General features: G+C 36.8%; 1 long non-coding RNA gene across 2 annotated transcripts in view; it reads left to right on the forward strand.

The window, feature by feature from the left end:
* The window catches only part of LOC111098361, a 68498-nt gene that overhangs the window by 15741 nt on the left and 25187 nt on the right, over positions 1 to 27570 (forward strand). Inside the window, exon 4 of one of the 2 annotated variants that reach the window (XR_005367462.1) lies at positions 3681 to 3805. This is a non-coding gene — a long non-coding RNA (uncharacterized LOC111098361). Of the gene's footprint in view, positions 1 to 3680; positions 4146 to 27570 lie in introns of those variants that run through there. The other variant, XR_005367461.1, reaches the window with a different exon arrangement.

The raw sequence follows: 27570 nt of genomic DNA on the forward strand, positions 1-27570 counted from the left end.
AGGTTTGTTTCTGGCTTTGGTGCCCTTACTCTTAATCTCTGGTAAGTCTAAAGCTTTTCTTGTCAACTCCAGGAGGGATATAATGTTGTACTTAACTTGAATACTCTTAACTTGATTATTCTTTGAAGTCTCTCCAGTAGCCATGCTCTCCCCGAGGAATCAGATCTCTTTTGGGTTCTCTAGAAACTTTGAGGAAAGGAAGAGGTACTCAGTTATTCTGATTAGAAAAATCTTTTCTAACTTGTCACAAGAATTAAATGTGGCTTTTCAGGCTATTTCAGGGGTCAGAGCATTAAACGTCTCTGAGGCAATAGTAGCTCTTGCTATTTCTGTTTAATCCCTCCATTTCTAATATCACAATGGCTCACATTATGACCATTGCTAGCCAGAAATGGCAGATGGGTTGAGAGAAACTGACAATATAGGCTATTCAAATAGCATGCTCATGTTCTGCATTGGAATGGGCAAACATTCATTTTCTACTTCCCCTTCGTATTTCTTATCTTGATGAATAATAGCACAATGGTCCATCTAACAATTGCAGCCAGACTCCATGTCTCTCTCCTGACTTCATTTTCTACATCACACTAGGTTCAGATAGTCCTAATATCTCTTGAATTCACCCTCTCTTATCTCCAGCCCAAAGTACCCAATTTCAGGCTCTTATTATTTCCTATCTGAACAATTGCTGCAGCTTTGTATTGGTTTTAAATTACTTCCAGTTACACCCTGTGAAATTCATGCTAAGTGTTTCTAGAAGGGAGCTATTAAAAAACAAAACAAAATAAACTTGGAATATCCTTCACCCATTCCAAACTTTCTTAGGTTTCCTCAAAATACAACAGTACGTTTCTAAATGTGAGCTTTGGGCCTCCTACAGCAGAATCATTGTTAAAGACGTACATCCTACAATTTGGAATCTGTTCTTATAACAAGCTTCCCAGGTGATTCATATGCACTCAAATCACTTCAGAAATACTGATTTAAATGATAAAGTCCTCCATGTCTATAAAATCATGTAAAATCTTGCTTATGTCTGCAGCATTTTGTCATCCCATGCAACAACACCTGTGTTACCCTCTCCTCATATTGAGCTACTCGTAGGTCTGAGAACGTGGTCATTGGTTAGGAAAAGTCTTCATTTAGATCCAGTAAAGGACTGGCATTTTGGAGCGATTCAAACTTCTTGGTAGTTTACCAGTTTCAGCTAGTTAGAACAGGTTACTTTTTCAACACAACTACTGACAATTTTACATTATGTTCATGGTTTGCATCATATTTATTTTCAATAGCACAATTCTAGCATATACTAAAGTTGAACATAGGCATATGTTATGCCCAGCAATTCCATTCCTTGGTGTATATGCAATAGGGCCTACATATATTCAACCAAAGGCATATCCTAAAATGTTCATAGCAGCACTATCCTAAATAGTAAAGAACCAGGCCTGTGATTTCTTGGGATCTCTATCATCTACAGAGGTCAAAACCATACAATTAGTCTTTTTTGAATGCATAACTGAATAGCTGTTGCCAGTCTATCTCTGTGGATTGTCATGGTGGAGATGGGGGATGGACCTTAAAGTAGGGGTATTTTTGTACTATGGGAAGATATTCCAGTAGCTATGTCCTTTAGAGTCAGGAAATAAATGCTTATAATGGCAACAATGCATTAAACAGACTCCCTACCCAAAATGTCCCTTTCTTTTTCCCAAATTATTTTTTTTTACTATAATTACATCCTTGCATATGTATTTTGACCTACTTTTCTAGTGTCTCTTCCTAGTAAATTCCTAGGATTGGGATAATAGAGAATGCACGTTTTATATTTTGGTATCTGTTTGCAATCAGAGACATGCCTTTGAGCTTACAGCAGCTTCTGTAAAGCACACAAGGCACTAACACTACCTCTCCAGGGAATCCCCAGTCTCTTGGCAATGTGCTACGTAGCAGCTCAGCACTTCACCAGGCCCAACCAGCTTCCCAGCATTCATATCCTATGTCCTAGGGGTGAGAAGACCAGCCAGAAAATGCACAGTGCTTGTGTCTGGGAAAGCCCCAAGTTTCTGAATTGCTAATAAAATAATAATACCTTGTCATGAAGAGACTTTGCAAAATCTGGACATAAGGATAGAGAATACTTAGGATAACTTATTACAAAGTTGTATTAAACCTGCTCAGACTGAGACGACAGAGTGAGGCTGGCCAGAGCAGTATTTTCCTAGAGCTAGACAGTCCCATGGTTCCCATTATCCCCCACTGAGCTCCCTTTTGCAGCCCAAGGGAAAGACCAATCCCATATTCCTAAACACTTGCTACCCATTAAGAGATTCTTTTCAGACTATAGAGATTTATTGTTTTATTCTGGCACCTTCTGTCTTCTGGGGAACTCCTTCAAACCTTGTGATCCTAGTTGGATCTGTCATTCCCCTGGATTCAGGGATACATTTGTGACTCATGGTGGTGATGGTGTCAGTAATGGACTTGAGACCCAAACTAAGCCAAGTAGAATTCCTCTAAATGCCCCTCTCAGAGCACAATAGACTGGAGGGACAGGATGAATTGGATGCAGACGATGCTGAAACAAGTTGTGAGGAGACAGACAGAGACAGACAGAAAGACTCTTGGTGTCTTGAGCCCTGGTTTCCAAGCATTTCTGAGTTGAGCTCTTCATGCTCTTTTTATAAACTAGCATGCAGTACTGATATCAGCTAGCTGCTTAACCTCTCAATGTCTCAGTGGCTTATGAGGTCCAATATGAACTGGCCTTTCCTAAATCCTCAGTCGGCCTCATTTTGTGCTACTTGCCTTCTTATCCACTTCTCTGTAGTGTTAGCCTTCTTTCAGCTTCCTAAAATCACCGACTCAGGCCCAACCTAGTGTCTTTGCACCAACTATTCCCACTGCCTTTTTCTCCATTGTCACCTGAGCCTTGCATGGATGGTCTTCCTTCCTTCTTTCCTTCCTTCCCTCCTTTATTTCTTTTTGCAGAATTGAGTGACTTCCCTAAAGACCACTCAATTTAAAATAGCTACCCCATCATTTTGTATCATATCACCTTTAAAAATTGATTGCATAGTGCTTAACAACATCTAATAGTATTTACTTATTGTTTAGTTTGTATATAGTCTCATGTTTCCCCACTTGACCATGAGCTCCATGAATATAGTTTCCAGCACAGAATGAGCACCCAGTGGATACTTGTTGAATGAAAGAGCAGTAATAATAATGGAACCACTCACTATTTACTTTAGCTTATTATTTGCCAGATGCTGCTCTAGACATATTATGGGTTAATACATTAAATCTTTGCAACAGTCCTATATGAGATTAATACTTTTACTATCCCCACTTTACAGATGATGAAACTATACTCCAGAGAATTTGAAACCCTCCCAGAACAATGCTTTGAGCAAAACACACATTTTGGAAGTATTTTTAATATTTTGTGTGTTGATCAATGGAGGGGAAGATAAGTGAATAAACAGGAGAAAGAAAAGTGAAGAAAACCTAGAGCTTCTCTGATGCTTTGAATATTCGAAAAACAATGATGAGCTCTAATAGGAATATAAAGGAGAAGAAAGATGGACACAGAAAATTAGTTTCCTAAAGCCATCATCACAAAATACCACAAACTGGGTAGCTTAAACAATTGACTTATTTTTTTTTTTTTCTTACAGCTCTGGAGGTTGAAGTCTGAGACTAGGGCATTGGTGTGTTTGGTGTCTTCTGAGGCCTCTCTCTTTGGCTTGCAGATGGCCACCTTCTAGCTATGTCTTCACATGGTCATCCTTCAATCTGTGTGGTCAGTGTGCTAATCTCCTATCTATAGAGGACACCCATCATAGTGGATTAGTGCTGCCCATAAATCACCTCATTTTACTTTGATTGCTTCTTTAAATGTCCTATCTCCAAATATAGTCACATTCTGAGTTACTGGGGTTTGGGACTTCAACATATGAATTTTGAAACAACACAATTCAGTCCAGAATAGAGAAAAAAAAAAGAGGAAATAAGTAAAGTGTGAAAATGAGTAAAGGTAAATGGAATCAAAGAGAGGCTGAAGGCTAGGGCATAGAGGTTAAGGTATAAAAGAAATTCCTGCATAGCTAGAACATATTATATAGGAAACAAAAGCTAAGAAAAAGAAGCCAACAAAGAAATAATAAAATGTATCAATGTGTTCAGTAAGCAAAATAAAAGAAGTTGAATAGTTTCCTTTTTTTTTTAAGATTTTACTTTAAAAATATTGAATAAATATTCATGAGAGACAGACAGATTTTACTTATTTATTCATAAGAGACATGTATTTATTTGTGTCTTTATTAAAAGAGACACAGGAAGAGGGAGAAGCAAGCTCCATGCAGGGAGCCCAACGTGGGACTTGATCCCGGGTCTCTGGGATCATGTCCTGGGCGGAAGGCAGGCGCTAAACCGCTGAGCCACCCAGGAATCCCTGAATAGTTTCCAAAGATGAAATAGAACACATAAAAGGTTAACACAGAAAAAATAAAGCACATGAGGGATAGTGATGTAAAAATGGTTTAAGAGAAGGAAAAGAACGAAAAACAAAACAAAACAAATAGGAATCCAGCTCTACAACACACTGGATTTACCATGGATTTTTCTTTTCTGTTTTGTCAAATGACCTGTCAGTTTGAAAGCTTGAATAGTGCAATGCATGATTTCTATGACTAAAGACTTTACTGATTTGAAATATTATAAGAAGACAGTGCTGATATTGGAAATATGGAGATAGAGTAAGGAATACTTTCCTATATGACAGTACTGATCTGTGTCATAAGAGAAAGTATATCAGCGGCATTTTATAAAGCTTCGGGGGGCTTTAAAAAGCAAAGAAATTGAGATTGAGTTAGCCGGAATCCGACAGCAGGTTTAACAGGAGATACTGTTCTGCTGCTACTCTCACCAAGGGAGTTCAATTTCAACAGTGCTAATCTTTCCACAGTGGTGTAAGTTTAAATTTTGTGCCCCTAAGGAAAAATTTCCAAAGTAATTCCCATTGAACTTGCCTCCCAGAAATCCTTACTTTGTGCACTATCCAGGTACCACACATGCCTCTTCAGCAGCAACTGAACCTCTCTCTCCACTCCCTGACATCCGTTTGACATTTCAGATGCTGCATTCTCTTTTTTCCAATAGGGTTAAGTAAAGGTTCTATTGTTTTATAAAGCTTCTGGCATGGGATTTTTAAGGGCAAATTATTATTATTTTTTTTCATTCTTACGTCAATGTAATTTTGCCTTCCTTATTTTCTAGCTCCTGATATTGCAAATTAATATAATGCTTTCAAATATAACTCTGGGTTTTCTTTATTTTAACTATACTGAAACACATCAATATAAACATTTTTATTTTGTGTTTTCTTCCATAATTAACTTTCTTTCTTGGCTAGCCATGTAAAAATAGTGTAACAAATTAACAGTCCTTGAATAAAAGAATAATAATTTACAATATAATTTTTTCATTTATTTAAAAGTGAGACTAGATTTGTTCTAGTTCCAAATTAGGTTGGGAATTTGGAATGTCATGTATTTATTGTATATACTACTGTTTCTTTAATTTGGAGCTTCTGGATTACCTGGATCAGGATCACTTGGGGTGCTCTGATAAATGGAGATTTTGGGTAATGACTCCATTTCTATTGAACCAAGATCTCAGAGGTGGGTCCTATGAAACCACAATAAAATAATTTTCCCAGGTGACCCTCATTTTTATTAAATTTTGAGAACTACTGGCATATACTTTAAATACAAGAACTAAAATTCAGTCCCAATAAATCACCCTACTCAGGTATCAAACACTGTATTATCATTTGTTGTACATGCTAATTTCATATATATTTAAAAAATTTGTTTCCTTAAAATTCCCTTGAAATGATTTTCAACTTAACATTTATCTCATGAACATTTGGAAAACTTTTTATTTTTCCTTTTCACTTTACAGACTTTACTATAACAAGTTACCTAATGAACTGAAGTTCAAAGTTTGCTTGAACACAGAGAAGCAAAAAGCACTTTGTGTCTGACTGTGGTCTTGACTGAAACAGAGGTTGATTAAGGCAGAGAACCTTGGTGTATTAGATGGGAGGACTCAGGTCATTGTTCCATTACACATAGCCTCCAAAGTCCATATAAATCTTTTCTTCAAAACTTTGCAATGTTAGGGAAACATAATTAAAAATAATATCTCCCTTGAGGCGCTTGAGTGGTTCAGTCTTTTAAGGGTCTGACTCTTGATTTTGGCTCAAGTCATGATCTTAGAGGTCAGGATGAGTTAGGGACAAACAGCTAGGCAGGGCTAGGTAGGGGGCTGCAGAAGTAGGCTCCCCAAAATCCCAAAAATGCTGAGTGTAAGGAAACTAGAGATAAGGGAAGAAGCCTGACCACCCCACCCTAAGGTGTGGGTGTGGAGGGTGTCTTGTTATAACAGCTACTTGTAACCAACAAAAAAAATCATCAGACTCTGTAAAGGAAATATGCCATTAAAGATGTTATCACTAGTCCTTACTCAATGGTGATATCAATGATTATGTTAAAAGGATTTAGATTCTCTGATTAGGCGCTCCATAAAAGACCAACCCTACAAGACCTTAGTGGCAACACTGTCGGGACCCCTTTCATCATCAGTTTCATCATCTGAGAGCTTTCTCTGTATCTTTACTTAATAAACTTCTATCCCTTTACTCACTCTCTAATGTTGGCGAGTTTGATTCTTCGACTCAGTGAGACAAGAACCAAGCTCTCGCATATCAATGAGATGGAGCCCCGCATCAGGCTCCACGCCCAGCCAGGAATCTGTTTGAGAGTCTCTCCCACTCTTTCTCCCTGTGTCCCTCTCCTCTCTCTCATTCTCTAAAATAAATAAATAAATCTTTAAAAAAAAATCTTCCTTCAACTTTGAAATCGTCTTTACAAAAGTATTAGACAAAAATTACAAAATGACATGAATTTTTATTTTTAAAAATTACTTTTCAGGGATCCCTGGGTGGAGCAGTGGTTTGGCGCCTGCCTTTGGCCCAGGGTGCGATTCTGGAGACCCAGGATCCAGTCCCGCGTCTGGATCCAGGGGCATGGAGCCTGCTTCTCCTTCTGCCTGTGTCTCTGCCTCTCTCTCATCTCTCTCTGTGTGACTATCATAAATAAGTAAATTTAAAAAATTTTTTAAAAATTACTTTTCATTATCATTTTAGTTATGATATTTTAAATTCACTTTCATTATTGAGTAAGCTTTAAATCAGAATGTGATGCAAATCACAGGCAATCACTAAGAGATTGCCAAGACAGAAAGAAATCTCATCCTCTTATTCAGACAAACAGAGTAATTTCTTTGTCCATTTTTTTAACAGGGAGAATTTTTGTTTTTAATTTGTATTTGTCCTTGCGTTAACAATTGCTTTTAGGTGTCAATTCTTAATTAAGTTGATGAAACTGACACACTATCAGACAAAAGCTTTTTGAGCTGCCTTTGCACATGTATCATTAAGTTTACTATTTCCAAATGTTTTCCCTTATTTCCCCCAGGAACAAAAGTCTATGTTTACAGGACAAGTAGGTGGGGTCATTGACAGTCACTTAGTAGTGATAAACCCGGCACTCAAGGGAACAATTAAATTCATAAACTTGCTTCCAAATTCTACATGTCATTTAGAAATAGAAATACATATTATTGACGTTCAGTTATATGTAGAAATGCACATTATGGAAGTTCTGTTGGTTCATGACTCTTAGTCACTGGTTTTGAACTCAAAACTGGATCAAGGAAATTCATTTTAAGAATGCGTGTTCAATACTGAGACAGCTATAAGCATTTGCTAGGAGATTCTGTTCAGGAAAGGGCACTCACAAACTTGGCACTTTATTTGAACGGCGCTCCTGTGGACATACCTGGGGCCATCTGGAGCATCTTTCATGGTGATGCTTGAATCCTTCGCCTTCTAAGGAAGCAGTTACTAGTACAAGTGATATTCCCACTGCATTCCTTTGGTTTTCTGATAAATATGCATCACATTATTTTCTCACTCCACTCCAATTTCTATCTCTTTGAAAAATGAGCAATATGAACTGGTTGGGGCCAGAGGGGAATGCTCCCAATTTAGCAAATAGCAGTGGGATAAGATGGGGCCCCATTTGACTCAAGATGTTTACTCTTAAAGGGTTGGTTCCCAAGGAGTTGGAGAGATAGTTCTTGGGCTTCAAAGAAAAGAATAACACAGCTGCCCTCAGCAAGGGGGAATTCCAGCATAATGGATTGGCAATGGAAACAGTTTAAACCAATATAAATATAATAGCCACCCACTGAGAGGCAATTTACACGCACCAGGCCTGCCTTGCAGTGGTGTGCTTGGCCAGTTAATTCATCCAGGAGTATTTTATGAGGCTTGATACATGGACAATGGGTGGGAGGAAATAGTAGAGGGAAGAGACCTCACCAAATGGCACACTAAACCCACAAACTCCTGCTTCAGAGGCACTCCTACTTTTTGCTCCACAAAAGGAATAGCATTTCTCCTAGCTCCTTTCAGAAGTGATTTTTTTTAAAGTGACAAGCTGGCGCGGCTTTTAGTCCTGATTGTGCTCCTAAATGCCTAAGTGGCTCTAGATATACTACTTCCCTACTCCGAAGCAGTGAAGATAAGGGGTTAAATTAGTCATTTAAGAAGAGCTATAAGACCTGGACTCTGAAACTAGGTTCTCTGGCTGCCCTTCCAAGAACTTCTCCTGGGGGGCTGTGTGACCCTGGGCAAGTTTCTTAACCTCTCAGCCTTACTGTGATCATCCATAAAAAAGGAATGATAATACTTTTCTCACATGCTTCTTACAAGTGTTAAAGGAGATATCTATGTAAAAGTACCTTCATCATGCCAAGCCCAAGATGAGTGCTCATTAACTCTAAACCCTCATCATCAGAGACTTCTAGATCTCCTCCTACTCTTAACATCTATGATTTTTATAATGTTTTGTCATTTCTATTTATAGTCAAGTTTTAATGCCTAAGGGAAATTCTCTTTAGGAAGGTTATTAATAATTATGTTTTTTGACTTTATATTTCCAGGAAAAAAAATTTATTTCATGCCTTTGATTCTAAGTCACTTACCATTGATTTAGAAGATCTCCTTTTTCCCATTATGAATTCCATCCAATTTGCCCTGGATTTGTTTACACCTCTGCTTATCTTTCAGAGACTTCCTGAGCAGTAGTCCTGTTCCACTCAAGAGTGATGGTGCAAGTTTCTAAACGTTTGGGGAGGGGATCCCTGGGTGGCGCAGCGGTTTGGCGCCTGCCTTTGGCCCAGGGCGCGATCCGGGAGACCCTGGATCGAATCCCACGTCAGGCTCCCGGTGCATGGAGCCTGCTTGTGTCTCTGCCTCTCTCTCTCTCTGTGTGACTATAATAAATAAATAAAAAATTAAAAAAAAAAAAAAAAAGCCTTTGGGGAGTATTCTCCAGGACAGTTCTGTGAGTGGATCTACATGAATCAGGCACTTGAAAAGAAATATGTCTCATTAGACTTAAAAATTTCTCTACCTAAACTACTGCTTAATCAGTTAATAAGTAAAGAGAAGTGAGCATAAAGCATTTTTACAATTGTCATCTGCATCACAATGTATGGGGGAAAATGAGAAAGTAGATGCAGGAAACTTGATCTCACGTATGTAAGAGGAACATACACATGATTTCTTTTGCTTCACAGAATCAAATGAGATAGGTGCATTACTGTCTGTGGCATGGGACATGCTGCAAAACTGAAAAGGGCATACATTTTTATAAGTGACATAAACTCGCTAATGTAGGAATGGCTTAGGGGCAGATGGGGCTTGGCAGGGAAAGATAAGGGCTTCCAAGAGTCTATGGGCTCCCATAAACCCTCTGAGTCAGGCTCCTACCCATCCCAAGAAAACAGAGCTAAGACAGTAAAAACAGAAAAAATAAAAAAAAAATAAACCTGGCTCCCTAGCTCCAAAATGTTAGGGAGTATTTCCCTTTAATGCCTACTAAGTAATTACAGAAATCCCAGATGCAGAGAAATGTTATGGAGGAGATATTAACCAGAGAGGAGGGAACACCTTGTTTGTGCTCATGGTATTTACAAAGAAACATGTTGTTTGTTACAAGTCCACCATGTTTGTTCTACATATAGACATGATATTTACCAATCTGCCCTGATATTGATAAGAAATTTACCAAGTTCCCTGGTCAGTTTCCTATAAAAGACAGACCATAAATGCCCTCAGTGGCAACCCTGTCCAGACCCCTCTCACTTTTGAGAGCTTTCTCTTTATCTCTGCTTAATAAATTTCTATCGCTTTGCTCACTGTTGTCCAAGAGATATGTTTTTCAACCCCATGAGACAAAAACCAAGCTCTCCCATATCGTCGCCGTATATTCCAGTAGTTCATTTTTTAAGTTTTCAATAATGAAAAAAAAGTTTACTTCATTTTTATTTATAAAATAAGAAAAAAGTAAACTTTGTAAAACTGTTCTAAATTACTATGTTCATAAGAAAATATTACTAGCATGAAATCCTGACAGCACATATTTCTAGTGTCCCTTATTACAGATTTTCACTTTTGTAAACATAGTGATGCTAGGTTAGGCTTAGTGAAACCTAATTTCTTTTTTTTAAAAAGGCCATTTTGGGTGTGGTGTTAGCCATTTAGTAATCAGAGCATAAAGAATGCTATTTATTTACCTGTGTTAAACATTTTTGTGGAGTCTAATGATTACCTCAGAGCTCTGATCATCTTTTTGGAGAGTGACTGGTTAAGTTTAAATAAACTTCCACCATGTAATTTATTCTTTATGTTTGCATGAAAGTGGCATGCAATGAGAGAAATTATAATGTATGTTAAACACCACTTTTACAGATGTAGATTTTCAGTTAATGAGAATTTGCAACTAAATAGCATTCTTGACTCTGTGATTGGTAATAACTGCCTGTTATTCAGGGACAGCCCCTCATCCATCTGCAAATAATATACCTGATATTTCTAGAGATGAGCAGAAAACATGAAGGTACTCCAAGACTTTGTTTATGAGTCATAGTCTGATTCTCCACAATGTTCACATCCGTATTTGTTAGGGGGCACTGGGCCAAATTTTCGTTTCAGCACGGTGAGCAGAGGAAGGATTCCTCTCTGAAAACATGTATGCTTGTGTGTATGTTTCTGTGTGGAGATGGACAGGAGTCATATACCCTGAAATTTAGAGCTTTTTGTCCTGTTAAGCCAATGAATTCCTGAAGCTTAAAAAGATTTTAGTTTCCTTTGGCTTTACAATTTAAAAACAAGAAAAGCAATACTTTTTTTATGTTGAATTCAGACAAATTATGTCAAATGTTTATAGGATGTATTTGAACAGTAAAGTGTTTTCAAGTGACCCAGTTGAGACGATCATAACCTTTCAAAAATTTTGTAATATTTTAAGGACTGACCAATTAAAATGATTGGTTACTAAAGAAATTTCTGACCAAGTAGCCAAATTATTAATTAGAATAACACTGTCATGAATTTGGAGAGAATATGAGCAGATTCATTTATATAGTTTTAGCTTATGCAAGATAAACTTAAGTGTAATTTTTCACATTTTCTGGTTTCCACTTTATCCACTAAGTTCCATGCTCTTCTACTCACTAAAATTTTTGCTTGTTTAGGCTAACAGTCTGTAAAGCTGTATTCATCCTGTGTCAATACATTATTATGGAGATCTAGGTTTGGACACTATTACTCAGTGGACACTGTTACTCAGAATCGTCTCATAGACATTTGGAGAGAAACATAATCCTCTCTTTAAAGCCAGGCTAATCTGGGTAATAGAAATAAAGAGGTTAAAAGTGGTCTAGATGTGACATGACTACACTATTTACCATCATCTTGGTAACTGACAAATGATTGACAGCAACACTTGACAATGACATGATTTCCCTAATCTGTTGATAAGAGATGAAAGGGGTAATTTTGAATAAAAAAGGCTTTCTGGGTTTCCAAAACCTGCATTCTAGGACTAGTCAGAAAATCCTGTTATTTGCAACTTTTATTAAAAGAAAATTTACAAGATACTGAGGTGAGAAATTATTAAGTCTTGGGAGGTGTTTTAAATAATTTTATCTTCATTTTTTCACTTTGCATTCTTTATAATTTACTCTTTAAAAAATAATTTTAATTCTAAAAAAAAATAATGCAAATAAAAATGTAAAATGATCAGAAATTTTCCAAAAGGAGCAAGAAAATCAAACAGATGTCAAGAGGCCCTTGGTATTAGTGAATTACTATAGTTGGACCCTCAAAATGGCTATAAGTTTTCTAGCAGGAAAGGCAAAAAGATAAACACATTGGTTTACACATTTTCTTTTCTCTTTTCTGACAGAAGAAAATAAACATTTGTCTGTGGAAACGAACTTTTTCCTGGGACTAAATTTTAGGAGAATTTATCATGTGGTTCCTTGTAGAAGAGGTGCTGAATAGCATAATAGACAATGTCTTCAAGAAACAAAAATACTGTTCAAATGGACAGTTCTGGTATTGATTCACTTTGCAGGCTGAAACATAACATTAAATTGTACTCAGTGAAAGCCTTTCTGTGGGGGATAAGAGGAAATGGCCAAGGTATTCCACTTTCTGATGATTAAACTTGATAGTGAGGATAGCACTTGGAGACTGGGAGAAGGGGTAGTTAACATACCCATTATACTGCCTCCAACATCATACGTCTTATGAGAGCCTTTGGTCTGTGTTGGGTGACAGTTAACTCATGACTAAATTCTCAGAGTGCAGATAGTCTGTGTTGTGTGCTAAAGTTAAAAACTTACAGTTAAGAAGGAAAAGTGGTTACTGAATTGAGAAAGTTTAAGAGAGAAACTTATATTCTTGTCCAGACAGAAGGTCACCTCGATTCATCTTCGGTTGTAGGAATAGGGTTACCTAAAAGTGGTGCCAATCTTTCAGAAAGAAGAGTGTTTTATCTTGTAAAGCATTTCAAAGCAGTTTTGACTGAACCTCTGTGTTCAGTGCTGCATTGCAAAGACAAGATGAGTTTGAGATAAAACGTATTTATGGCAAATGTTATTAAAAACTCTAGTCCATTGGGGGGTGAAAAGTCTTTCCATGGTCCTTGCATGATGTCTGATTTTAAGCAAATTATTCACATAAATGATGGAGGGTATTAATCCAACTTTAGAATTTATGCTACTGATACTGAGCATCAAAGCAACATGGACAAGGAGATGATGTCTTTGGAGTCAGAGAAACTGTGAATCCTGAATCTATTTCTTGTTTTTTTTCTGAATGTATGCAATTTCATCTCTCTAAATGTGAGCTTTTTTTAATTTAAGATTTATTTATTTATTCATGAGAGAGAGAGAGAGAGAGAAAGAGAGAGAGAGAAGTAGAGACACCGGCAGAGGGAGAAGCAGGCTCCATGCAGGGAGCCCGATGTGGGACTTGATCCTGGGACTCGATCCTGGGAATCCAGGACCATGCCCTGGGCCAAAAGCAGGAGCTAAACTGATGAGCCACCCAGGGATCCCCCTAAATGTAAGCTTTTTTAAAACGAAAAATGCACACAGAGTAGGTTTGAAGTATAAAATGTAGAAAGATGTATAGAGTTTGCGCATATTCAATAATGTCTATTTCCCACATCCCACATCTCATTTGGCAAGTACCAGTTAACTAACTGGCTTCTAAAGACTAAGATAGTAAGGCTGAGAAAATAAGACATCAGCACAGCTTGTTATACTGCTTGCCATTCAACATAGCCATTTCCTCTCCCCACTCTACCCCTCCAATATGCTAGTTGTGGATTGGGAAAGACTCACTCAAAAGTCTTATTTTTATCATAAGGTATGTGCTGAAATCATGGAAAAAACCAGTGTTTCTCAAAATGTGGATCCTAAATCAACTACCTAAGAATCACTGATATGTTTATCATATACCTTGTCGCTAAGTCCATCCTAGGGATTTTAAATCTCTGGTTACCAGGAACCTGCATCTTTAAGCAAGTGCTCTAGCGTTTGAGAATATCTGAAGTTAGCTGTGAAATGTCTAAATCCCAACTCCAGGGAGTAAACTGTACAGAGCAACATCTTTAATAATCCTAATCTCTTCCCTGCCATTATAACAACTCACATCCCATAATATACAGTGGAGAACATTATCAAGAAATAGATTATATCTGCAGATATCCTCTTCAAGCTTGATGTAGAAGATTGTGTTTTCCAGACTTTGCTTTGCAATATACCTCATCCACATACTCTTAACAATACAGTATCATTAGAGATAGGGTCTATGTGCCTTCCCCCTTGAATCTGAGTGGGACTGTTACTACAGCAGAAATAATTCTGTGTGACTTCTGAGGCTATCAAAAAGGTATTATTGTTTCCACCACTTCCTCTTGGAATGGCTGTCCTTGGAACCTAGCCACTACATTATGAGGAAGCGCTTAGAAAAGCCATCTATAGGTACCCTCACCACAGCCCCAGGTAAAGTTCCAGTTGACTAGCCATGAAGATGAATGGGCCTTCATTTGCTTCCAGCCCCTAGGTCTTCAAGCCAACTGAGATGACACTAAGTAAAGTATGTGAAGAAATTAAGTTCCAGATCTATGAACAAAATAAATGCTGCCATTGTTTGAAGCCAATGCTAAGATTTGAGATAGTTTGTTATGCATTGATGGATAAAAGGGATAGCAAAATTGTGGGTTTTTGTTTTTAGGAGTTCCCACTGGTGATGCTCCTTTCCTTTTGTGGACATGGGTATATTCTGATCTTCAGTCAGTTTATCAAATTGGTATGTGAAATTTCAACTGTAAGTTTGAGATTTTGTAAGGATTGAATTGGGCAAATGACATTACATGGCTCCACTACAGTCAATATATAAAGGTGGCTAACTATATACCTCATTCATCAAAGGAAATTGTTAAATTATGTAAAATAAAAGGGAGTATGGGATTGAATCCCACTAGCCAAAGGTTAGGGAACTAGGTCAAAGACTTGAAAAAAAGTAATATCTGAATAAATATAAGAGGAATGAAAGATAAATTGGTGAGAACAGATCAAGAAAAGCTGAATCCAGTTCCAGTTGAGAGGCTCTCTTTTTAAACCTTCCCCTCATCCCCCCAAAAAGCAAAGCATTTGTCTAAGGCCTGGAGAAATCCATAACTGGATCCAATATTCTCTGCTCTTCAGGATCTTACATTCCAGTGGAAGAGATATATAGGCATAAGCATACATACATCTAAGAGAGTTCATATATATGGAGGTCATAATATAGGCATGAGCATGGGGAAGAAAGATTCATGCCAACAATACAGATCAGTATTACAAAGTTTAGGTGAGATCTGACAAGGAGATATTTTGTGAAGAGGGAAGAATATGCCATTGAAAGTATTTCCAAGTTGATAAATAGAGGAAAGGCAAAAGGATGCAGGTCATTCTTAATGAATATTTATCAATTGTAATCTAGAATGGGTTGGCCAATTAGTCAAAGAACTGTAGGAAAAGTTCAAGGTGTCAACTGACTTAAATGTTTTTTTGTTTTTTGTTTTTTGTTTTTGATGGGGAAGTCAAAAATTTAGAAGGTAGATGAAGGGAATATAATTTGCTTTAATGATAATAACCAAGCTTGGATTAGAAAGTATTGAACTGTGGATTAGAAAGTATTGAAGCAGAAAAACCTGTTAAGAAACTCTTGCAATAGTTAAGTCAATAAGAACTTAATTAGAGCAGTGGCCAGCAAAGGAAATGCAAGTAATAAACTAGATGCAAAAGATATTAAGAAGGGAGATCTAATGGGGTATGATGATTGATGGCTAGTCAGGGTTCAGTTTGTGGGAAAAGAAGGAATAGATAGATGATAATGGCACCATTAACAGAAAAGATCTATTTGTTGAGTGTCCTTCTTTGTGTATGTGGGTGGATGGCCTGTGTGTTATCTCCCACTCTATCTTTCCAGCTGCTTGAGGGTAGCATCCCTCAGTGCCTAGTACATTATGATAGGAATTGCTCAGTAAATCGTTGTTGAATTTGATTTAAATGGTGAAGAAGTGGGGGGCAGGGCGCCTGGGTGGCTCAGTCAGTTGAGCAACTGACTCTTGATTTTGGCTAGGGTCCTGATCTCAGGATCCTGAGATTAAGTGCAGGAGGGCTCTGAACTCAGTGGGGAGCCTGCCTGAGATATTCTTTCTCTGCTCCTCCCCATCTCCCAACCCCCCACTCCCCCTCTTAAAAAAAAAAAAAGAAGAAAGAAAGAAAGAAAGAAAGAAAGAAAGAAAGGAAAGAAAGAAAGAAAGAAAGAAAGAAAGAAAGAAAGAAAGAAAGAAAGAAAGAAAGAAAGAAAGAAAAAGAAAGAAAGTTTAAGTGGTGAAGAAGAAGAAGGAAGAAGGACACTAACACTTATGGAAAAACTGAGTGATATACCTGAAGTTTATGTGCTAGGAGCTTTACACATATATGAAAAGTAATCTTTCCAACAATGCTATGAAGTAAGAATGATTATCCCTGCCTTATAGGTGCTGAAACTAAAGTACAAGCAGATTATGTATATTAATGTATCTATTAAGTAGTTAATAATTGGCAGAGTTGGCAATGGCATCCCTATTTATCTGACTGCATAGATTATGTTTTTTCTTCCCTCGTGCTAAGACTCTTCTGCAAAATGATCCATTGCTGGTCATTTTCCAACATCTGTTCCGTGCAGGGCCACACACATACAAATTGAATGTTAAAGATTAAGAGGAACTTGGATTTAACATCATCACTATCTCTCTAATCATTAAGATACCTATTGTGTTCCCTCTTGGTGGGTGGCACTAGGGCAGACAGAGCATTTCATAGACTTCAGATCACTTCCATGTGCATTTGATTTTCAACCAGGCCTATAAAAGATTTCACTGTCACTCTGAAAATTGATACACAGTGGAATACATACCAAATCTTACAAAATATATTAACCTAATATTTGAGAAAGTTAGAGACTCTCCAAAAGAATTTACATCCAAAACAAGTTACTTAATACAGTAAATGAATTTTTCCACAACAAAGGGGCAGCATTGCATTTGCTTAAATTTGTGTAAATAATAGAAAAATATATATTACTTTATAAATATCAAAAGGAAAAGTATAACACTAAAATCACATAACTTGGGTGTTTAGAATTATAAATATATCTGTTCTGTCATAAAATGTCATGTCTCAAAATATGCTGGGTATATACTATGTGGACAAAATATTGGAAGACAGGTTTAGAAGGAAGTAGAGAAAACAAAATAAAATTCAAACAAACTACCAAACGATAGTGCTACTGATTGTGGAAGATCATCCCACACTTGATCTCTTTCAAAAGACATTTAGATGATTTTTTATATGTAGATTTTGTATAAAACAGTGCATGTCTCATGTTTCTGGAATCCCTCTGTGTCTTGGACTAGCAGAAAGTATTATCTTTATGATTTTCTCAGGTCAAAAAAATTACAGAAAGCATTATAGACAGTTTACTTATTTAGTTAAAGCCATAGTGTGTCTGGAAGGTGTACCTTCAGCATATTCTAAATGGACTTAGAATCCCAGATATGTAATACCCTCTGGGTAAAATCAGATGACCTATATGCTGAGAAATGGAGCATAACAATTCAATATTGCTTTCTCATATCAGTCTTTACATTTCTTTATTGAAGCTTTGACATTATTTTTTATAATCCAGTCAGTGATGACAATACATCAAAAATATTTCCCCTGAGGTATATGTTTTATATGTATACAACCTTATTTTTGACCTGAAAGTCCAAAATCTTCCACACTAGTCCATAAAAGATGCCTTATTTATGGATGGATTTATACAGGTCTATAAAAACATAACCATTGTTTCTACAGTAATAACCAACTTAACACATTTTAGAACACACCATAACAAATATTACTCGGAAATATTTATTAGGCACATGAACATTTAGAGATGCTTCAGTGTAATGTGGTCGTAAATTGTTAGGTTTGTAGTGTTTCACATCTATTATTCTTCCCAAGTTTGATTCTTCAGATTTAAGGAATAAAAAATAGTCTCATTTTAGTTATTATTATTATTATTATTACTAATTTGAGAGAGAGAGAGCAGGTGCATGCAAACAGAGAGGTGGGGAGAGAGAGAGAGAGAGAGAGAGAGAGAGAGAACCCCAAACAGGCTCCTTGCCCAGCATGGAGTCCAACAGTCTCGCCACCCAGAGATCATGATCTGAGCCAAAATCAAGAGCCAGATGCTCAACTGACTGAGCCACCCAGGCACCTCATAATTTTATTGTTTTTATTTTTTTTTAATTTTAAAAAAGATTTTATTTATTTATTCATGAGAGAGAGAGGCAGAGACATAGACAGAGACAGAAGCAGGCTCCACACAGGGAGCTGGATGTAGGACTTGATCTGGGGACTCCAGGATCACACCCTGGGCCGAAGGCAGGCGCTAAACTGCTGAGCCACCCAGGGATCCCAATTTTATTGTTTTTAAAGAGTAACTTTGTCATGACACAACAAATAGGAAGATCTATGTAAAAGCCTAAGACAAAGGGAAGACTATGAATGTGTTAATGCTTCTTTACAGGAAAGGTTGTTTTTGGTTTGAACAATCAATCCTTATCATCTGGAGGAAAATATGAGATATTATTAGCATTTGTTTGGAAATACAAAAATATAAGATTGTATTTTAATTAACATAGTAATTGACTTATTGGGCTCTTTGTATATTGCAGGAAGTTAGCGTTAATTACTTCACAGTGACCTGCCAGACTAGGCAGGTCTCTGGAGAAGAGACTGTTACCTGGACATGTCCACTATCGGGCCTGACGTCCGAGAAGTAGAGTTGAAATGGGAATCTCCAGGATGTCAACTCTCACTCTTCCAGTTTGCTTTACACAGTGTTGAAATGTTTTGTTTGTTTGTTTTGAAATATTGGATCTTTCTAGAGGATAATGCAATTCTGTTGGCTTTAAGTCTATAATTATTTTGGGAAGGCTGATGCATCACAGCACTTTTATGGTATGTTTTCATATTTCAGGCATTTTAATTATAGATCACATTACCTTTGTATCCAAAGTGGATTTACATGAGAGGAAATATAAACTATGTTACCCTATCTTCTTTTGAGAACATGAAGCTTGCATTATTCAAACACTGTATTTTATTGCTTTAGGAAATATTAAAATTCTTTTTTTTTGTATATTTTTTTATTGGAGTTTGATTTGCCAACATATAGTATAACACCCAGGGCTCATCTAGTCAAGTGCCCCTCTCAGTGCCCATCACCCAGTCACCCCATACCCCCACCCACCTCCCCTTCCACTACCCCTTGTTCGTTTCCTAGTTAGATGTCTCTCATGTTTTGTCACCCTCTCTGATTTTCCCCACTCATTCTCTCTCTTTTACTCTATTTTCACTGACTTTGGAATACATATGAAAATTAGTGTCATATGCAAGCCTAAAAATTATTAGTGATATCTAATTATTATTTACTAAAAAGTGAAAGTTGATAGCCTCTCCAATTTTACTGGATTTAGTCATTTGGGGACTCTAGGTCTTCTTTAAAAAGATCAAAAAACAAAAGTATATACTTTAATATATATCCAGGATATTTAATACTCCAGGAAGATAAATTGATATAATGTGAAAGTATTTGTAATTTTTCTATCAGTTGTTTTTCTTTTAGGTGATCTAAATGGAAATTGTGATTTCTTTAACATGTCTTTACTAAAAACTATGAGGTACTTTATTTTCCAGTGTTTTACGATCTTATGAAATTAGTCATAAGATACACACTCGTAAATTTTAAATGTTGGTGAAAAAAGGTTGAAAATCAGAAAAGTAAAAAGAAAGATAGTATATGTACATACATATATATTCACAAATAATATACAGCATATAATATATAGGACATGTTACATCATAAAATACAGAAGAGAGGAGAGGGTCTGCTTCTCAAGGATGGGCTGTCAAAAAGAAGTGAAAAAACAAACAAACAAACAAAAAACTGAAGAAAACCGTGATGGGCCAAAATAAGCAAGCTCACTTTCTTCACCCAGATTTATCTATCACATAAATGAGTGCAAGGTGATGACAAAGAATTTAGAGTTCCCCCTCATTGAAATAGTAGGAAAGTAGAAAGATCTTTATGGTATACTAAAAATAAAATCCAGGAATGAATTGAATTTTAGTGCTATTTTTATATATAATAATGATCTATAAGGGCCTATTTTTATAATATCTTTATGATAAAGAGATTTCCCTAGTTTTCTTACAATTTCTCTTTCCATTCCATTTTATATCAAACAGCCATTTATAGCCATAATTCAAATTCTGCAAATAATAAAACTATTTACTTTTTTCTCTTCTTTGCATCTGAGAAGATTTGGCTTGCTCCCATCTTTTGCTCCTCATTGACAAACTGTCATATTCCTTTTGCTTTCTCTGCAAAGGCCTCATCTTAAAACCTGATCTTAGAGCTTTTTCTACAACTTTTTCTCTTACGAGATTTATCAAAACTTTCTTAAAATGTAACTTGGTACCTGAAGAACTCAGTAAAGTCCTCAGGGCAGCATTTGTGGCAGAAAAACTATATGTCCTATCTTATTATTTTCATTAAGATTATATTCAAAATAAATTTTACATAGTGAGATGAAAGGCAAAATAAATCAGTTTAAATATACTTAATGATAAGAAATGAAATACAATGCTATGGAAGCTCGCTAATTTGTAATAATGAGGTGATCTACTGCAAGTTATTGTATTTTATGGATTAGTAAGAATATGAAAAGTACAGGATGTGAAATTAGAGATATCAAATGTTCTGCATTTATTTTGAAGGGCTATTTCACTATTTCTAATACTTCATAATGCATTGGCAAATGTATATAAAACTCTTGCTTAAATTTGGGGAATTTTCTCAATAGCATTATCTATTGGGTATTTCATTTTTGCTGACAACTGGGTAAGCTGCCAAGATCTTCCTGTGAAAATTTTGAAGATTACCAGATTACTAGAGTTATTGAAGTTCCATGGCGGGTGTTATTTCTTCTTGATAAATTTCACATTGGAGGCTGCTATTTCTCATGTAATGTTTAGAGATTACAAGCAAATCAGCACTCTTCCCTGACTGCCCTATTTATATTCAGCACCCCATAATAAAAGCAATGAATGTATTAATCCAAAATGAAAAAAAAAATCCCTTTTTTTCACATATGGGACCACAACTTGAGTGAATAGTGTTGACTGTAACTGAGCATGCCTGGAAGGAATGGCTCTGTTTGAGTTAAATAATCAATCTATATAAGCTTTGTATTTTAAAAAGCAATTGACCCTCACTCCCAAACATTGCTGCTCCCTATCACATGGCTTTGTTGATTTTCTCCATCACACATCTCCCTGTCTCTGATTCGAGGCCACACGGGCATGAAACTTTCAGGTTTGATCTATTGCCCTAGACCCTGAGTGGTGCAAGTGTCTCACTGAGATGTACAAGCACTTAATGACCATCTGTCAAATTAAAGGACAGAGTCAGGCCAGCAAACTCAGCATACACACAGTTCACTATAAAACTGCACCTTTCCTTTGCATGTATTATTAGGATTGGGTCTCCACATGACTGAGAGTTTGCTCTCTGTGAGATTGTGTCGGGAAAGTCCTAAACCCCTTTGCCAGCACACAGCAGGCCGTGAAATTATCCTTGTGAATGTACAAGTCTCTGTGCATGCAACTGTTAGGTTAAAAAAAAAAAAGAAAAAGAAAAAGAAGAATTGATTAGGAAAGGTTTCATTTTTATTACCTCTTAAACATTTCCTCCTCCACACAACCAAGTTAAAAGTATCAGCAAGGGGTGCCTGGGTGGTGCAGTCAGTTAAGCATGAGACTCTTGATTTTGACTCTAGGGCATGATCTCAGGGTTGTGAGATCAAGCCCTTCATTGGGCTCCACTCTGAGTCCTCAGTCTGTTTGAGATTCTTTCTCTGCCCCTCCCCCTGCTCTGTCTCTCTCTTTAAATTAAAAAAAAAAAAAAAAAGCAAATGGTCTGGAGCTTTGTCTGTGGATGCCAACCTAGAAGAGGAGAGCAGAATTTGGCAAACTATCAGCCACTGGTCAGATGCAGACCATGAACTAAGGATGTTTTTAAAATATCCTTTGAAAAAAAGACCAGACGTGACCCACAAAACCTAAGATATATATTATATTGCCTTTTATAGAAAAAGATTCTGGCCCCTGGGCCAGAGGATAGCTACTTTTATAATATGCACCATCTGATTAAATGATGCCATTTAACATCCAAAGTAAAATGACTGTCAGTAATAATGCATTTTAGTATGTCATAAATAGTTACATACTGTGTAATTAATTATAATCCTAAATTTATTTTATACATGTTGTTCACTGAGTTTTACTTTTTTAGTTTGGATTGGTCTTGGATTCTTAATTTTGACAGTAAGAATAAGAGTCATGAACCAGTATGAAAACCATGACATATTTCATTCTCATTTAAATCAATATTAGAAACAATGTATCTCTCCAGCTTAACATTGTAAACAAGAAAAATGTTATTGTATGTATCATTTATTTAACTTGATTTTTCTTTCCTTAAAAATCAATGTTTATCACAGAAAGATGTATTAGACAAATATTCTAAATGCCATTAAAAACAAGAGGATATTAATAAAACAAATAAATGAGAGAACAAGAGAAAGGGAGATGACAACATGTGATTGGTATTTTTAGTTTAATTTATAACTCATCTTATAATATGAGACTTTCGTAGAGCATAAATTTAAACTAGTTTCCTATAGATTTCCAGAAATGCTGACCAAATGTCTTTGAGCCCTGGAAAACTTCCATTTCAAGAATATATACTTGTCATCTTATGAACTTGAAGGGTTGATTCTACTGTGCCAATATATCTTGCTCTAGGTATTTCCAATGAAAAGAAATAGTAGGTCTATATCTTCCAGGCCTAGTTTAGACAAGATTTAAAAGATTGTTTAGATGCTCAAGAATCACTTAATATATAGTGATCAGAGTATATGAAAAGTGGGGAGTTTGAATACACAGTGTACAGTGTTTCTTTATTGCAGAACCTTTGTCAGAAGCTATAGATGTTTAGCTCTACAGGGGTTGGCAGATCTGGCCGTTTATATAAAAAAATGGAGAACAGCCAAGCCAGAAAAGAGTTCTGGAAGCAAGCTAGCCTCATGAGAATTGTTGTTTAGTTAAGCAGGCTTTTCTCAATCCTGAGGACCTCATATTTGCATTACTAATGGCCCTATTTTTAAGGGCATTGGCATTTTAGGTGGATTAAATGACAATTAATGTTTTTCCCTATTTCAGCTGTACAAATTGACCCAGACTAAGTAAAGACCACACCTGTTTTTTCCACATATCAATTTCAAAGTGTTTATATGTGACTGATATTTAAAAGGCAAATGTGTGCCTGGAATAGGAATCTTATACAAGTGATCTTAGCCTTGGATTTCTATCTCTGGCACTTACCAGCTACATACTCTAGCAAGGTACTTGACCATTTTTAGCCTAGTTTCCTAATCTTCAAAATCATTATCATAATACTTACTTCATGGTGTATTAATCAAGTGGGGTAAACATTTACTGAGGGCACATACTGTAAGTCAGGAACTGTTCCAGCCAGTGGATATGGTGAGAAACAAGACAAATCCCTGACTATGTGCAGCTGAGGTCATAGTGCTCGACCACTAATAAACAGATGTGAGATATGAGCAACAGAGCAAGCCTTCCTTTCCTCTGAGACTTGGTATGCTCTTTTCTCCTACCTGCCTGTCTCCTATCCTAGTTGGGTTATCTCTGTGATGGCAGGGTCTCTTATTTCATTTATCTCACCCTCATCTTCAGTAAGTAACTACTAAATAGGTAGATTTTTGTTTTTCAATCTACATGGTGACATGATGAATCATCATTCTTGATTTCAGTCAATTCTATGCACACACACACACACACACACACACACTCCCAATCTTTGGGAAGGGTCTAGAATTATTGTACCAGTTCCTGAGTCCTAAAGTGCAGAGGACAATGTGACAACCTGAAGACCACAAGTCAATTTTCAGTGACATGAATAGTCACTGCTGCCTTCATGTCTCTTGAGATTATTGTTGATTACTCTAACAATCCCAAAAGGAAGTACTTCCTTCCTCTTTCAAGAAGTGATGAAAGCCCATGTTCTGTCTCTCCCTCTCACACAGCCCTCCCACCACCCCAGGCCTGCTCTACAGAGACTTGGCAACTGACTTTTAAGAGTTTTTCCAGATCTCCCCATCACCACAAAAACTGAATCAAGCTAAACTCAACCTCATTCTCAAATCTAATGTCCCTTCTGCTGTCTATCTGAGTTAATTTCAAAACTGTTTCTACCAAGTTACCTATTCTGGAAAGAAAACTAGAAAACATCCAATGCGTCCTTTTCCTTTACTACCACATTTATTCAGTTTCCTCCCTCAGGGGAATGCTTGAAGTAAGCTTTAGAATGGTTCAGCAACAACACCCCCCTAAGATGGTATATGTTGTCTCTTCACTACTTAAAAAATACCCTCTGCATTCCTGCTGCTTACAAGGTAAAAATAAATAAATAAATAAATAAATAAATAAATAAATAAATAAATAAACTAACAAACAAATAAATAAGAATCAAACTCCCTACTGAGGATTACATAGACATCACAATGAGACTTCAATTTTTTTCTGTAGAGTCTTATGTCAGCTCACCTTCTACCAGTGATTGAGCCACATTTAATCCTCAGGCTCACCATACATGGTTATTTAGTCCAGATCTGTTCTCTCTTTCTCTCTCTCTCTTTTTAAAGATTTTATTTATTTATTCATGAGAGACAGAGAGAGAGGCAGAGACACAGGCAGAGGGAGAAGCAGGCTCCGTGCAGGGAACCCTGACATGGGACCCGATCCCGGGTCTCCAGGATCAGGCCCTGGGCTCAAGGCGGCGCTAAAGCACTGAGCCACCCGGGCTGCCCCAGATCCGATCTCTTTGTAGCTCTTTCTAGTTGGTCTTCTTTCACTCTTCCTTTAAAACCCACCTCAGTATTTTCTTCAACTCTCATATTTGCCTACAATAGTCCTGCTCTGAATCTTTTTACTTTTTTCTCTGCATCCGTAGCTCTTTATCCATCAGTTTTGTACTGCATTTATATTTATTTTTTATTTTTTAAAATATTTTTAAGACTTATTTATTTATTCATGATAGATATATATAGAGAGAGGCAGGGACACAGGAGGAGGGAGAAGCAGGCTCCAGCACCGGGAGCCCGACGTGGGACTCAATCTCGGGTCTCCAGGATCGTGCCCTGGGCCAAAGGCAGGTGCTAAACCGCTGAGCCACCTAGGAATCCCTGCATTTATATTTATTTTGCTCATGTTTGCCTCCCTAGCCAGGTTCAGGTGTCAAACTGAACTTTACTGAGAAAAAGTAAAAAGATCCAGAGCAGGACTATTGTAGGCAAATATGAGAGTTGAAGAAAATACTGAGGTGGGTTTTAAAGGAAGAGTGAAAGAAGACCAACTAGAAAGAGCTACAAAGAGAACAAATCTGGACTAAATAACCATGTATGGTGAGCCTGAGGGCTATTAATTTTGCTCATGTTTCCTTCCTAGCCAGGTTCAGTTAGAGACCTGATAGTGGGTCTTCATCAGTGTACTGCTGACTACTCTACAGCCTGATACATTTTCTTTTTTTTTTGTTTAAGACTTTATTTATTCATAGAGACACACACACACACACAGAGGCAAAGACACAGGCAGAGGAAGATGAAGCCTGACATGGGACTCAGTCTAGGGTCTCCAGGATCACGCCCTGGGCTGCAGATGGCACTAAACCACTGAGCCACCTGGGGCTGCCCGAGCCTCATACATTTTCAATCATTTTGGAGGGTATTCTACAATGTATCAGGAAAATCTATGTGGAGTAGGATATTATACTTGAAATATATATTCAGCACATCATATGTTCACTTTACATTCTCATTTTCAAACTGTACTCAGGCATTTTACTTTAATTACCCCAAATCCTGAGTGCTTACAGATTCTATTCTACTGGAAGAGAGAGATGTTTTCCAAGATTAGTCCAAGAGATGTTGCAAAATATGAAGGTGTACTACACAGTCTGCTTTAATTAATTTTTCAAAAAGAGTATTTGGATTTGAGTCTAACTTTAAGTCACCTACTATTTCATTCAACACTTATGCGTTTATTCCCAGCTCAGTTTTTGGATATATTTTTGCATGAAGTACAAAACAGATACATCTTCCCAACTTCTTACAACCAATGGCATAGAGAAAGTAGTTAAATTATACTGATTTTTTTAAAAAGTATAATTATTTATTATATATTTTTTCAACTTCTCTAAATTACGGAGAATGATCTTCATCACCAAGGGCAACACAAATATGGCAGAGATATTAAGGACCAATAAACAGAAAAAAAATAGTAAAAGAGTGCTTACAGACTTCCTCTGAATTATCTCCAATTCAGATAAATTAGATTCTACTTGGTTCACCAGATATTTAATAATCACGCTACACCAGACACTGAAACTAGATACAGAAATTTAAAAACATAATGCATGATATTTTTAAATAATGCATGATACTTTTAAAAAATTAACCTAGTCCAGAATCCAGGCCTCCTGGAGTCTAACCAAGAACTTTCCAATTCTTCTGAATTCTGTGATGGCTAATCCACACCTTATGAGTTATTTATTCCTTTGCACTGAGTTCTGAACAATCTCTTGAATGGTAAATCTCTGAGGTTTTCTACAACAATTTGGAGATATCATAGCTTGTAGCTACCACCAATAGTTTTGGAGAAATCAGAGGAAAAGGAGGGTTCCTTAGAGATGAAAAGTGATTAAAAATAATCTCATTAAACGAAAATGGATTGAAATATGAATTCTAGGGACACCTGGGTGGCTCAGCCAGCCGTTGAGCTCTGCCTTTGGCTCAGTGCGTGATCTTGGGGTCTGGGATTGAGTCCCACGTCAGGCTCCTTGTGGGGGGCCTGCTTCTCCCTCTGCCTGTGTCTCTGCCTCTCTCTCACTCTCTGTCTCTCTCATGAATGAATAAATAAAATCTTAAAAAAAAAAAAAAGAATACGAATTCTAGAGAATGCAGGCTATAAAAATTAGTATTGATTTTTGTTGACATTCTAGAGCAGAGGATGAATTTTTAGGTCTGTGAGGCCTTAGAACACCACATGTGATTGGTAGAAATAGGCACAGATACATTAAGAACAAGTGATGCCTTCCTAAGCCCATTCCCTTTTTTGATTGTATCTTATAGATGTTCGTATTTGGAAATGGATAATTAATGGAGTGGTGCTTACTTGGAGAAAACTTACTGATGAATCAGATAGCCTGGCTATTCTATTCAATAACTGAAAAAAATATGTATGAGAGGAGTGTTTTTTACAGAGTCCTGAAATGTTCAAGAGTTATTTGGAGACTTTCTCAAGTGAGAATAAATAAAATTTAGGACTTTAAAATTACTGAATGAGTGAATA

The sequence above is a fragment of the Canis lupus genome, chromosome 12, assembly GCF_011100685.1.
Source record: "Canis lupus familiaris isolate Mischka breed German Shepherd chromosome 12, alternate assembly UU_Cfam_GSD_1.0, whole genome shotgun sequence".
NCBI lineage: Eukaryota > Metazoa > Chordata > Mammalia > Carnivora > Canidae > Canis > Canis lupus.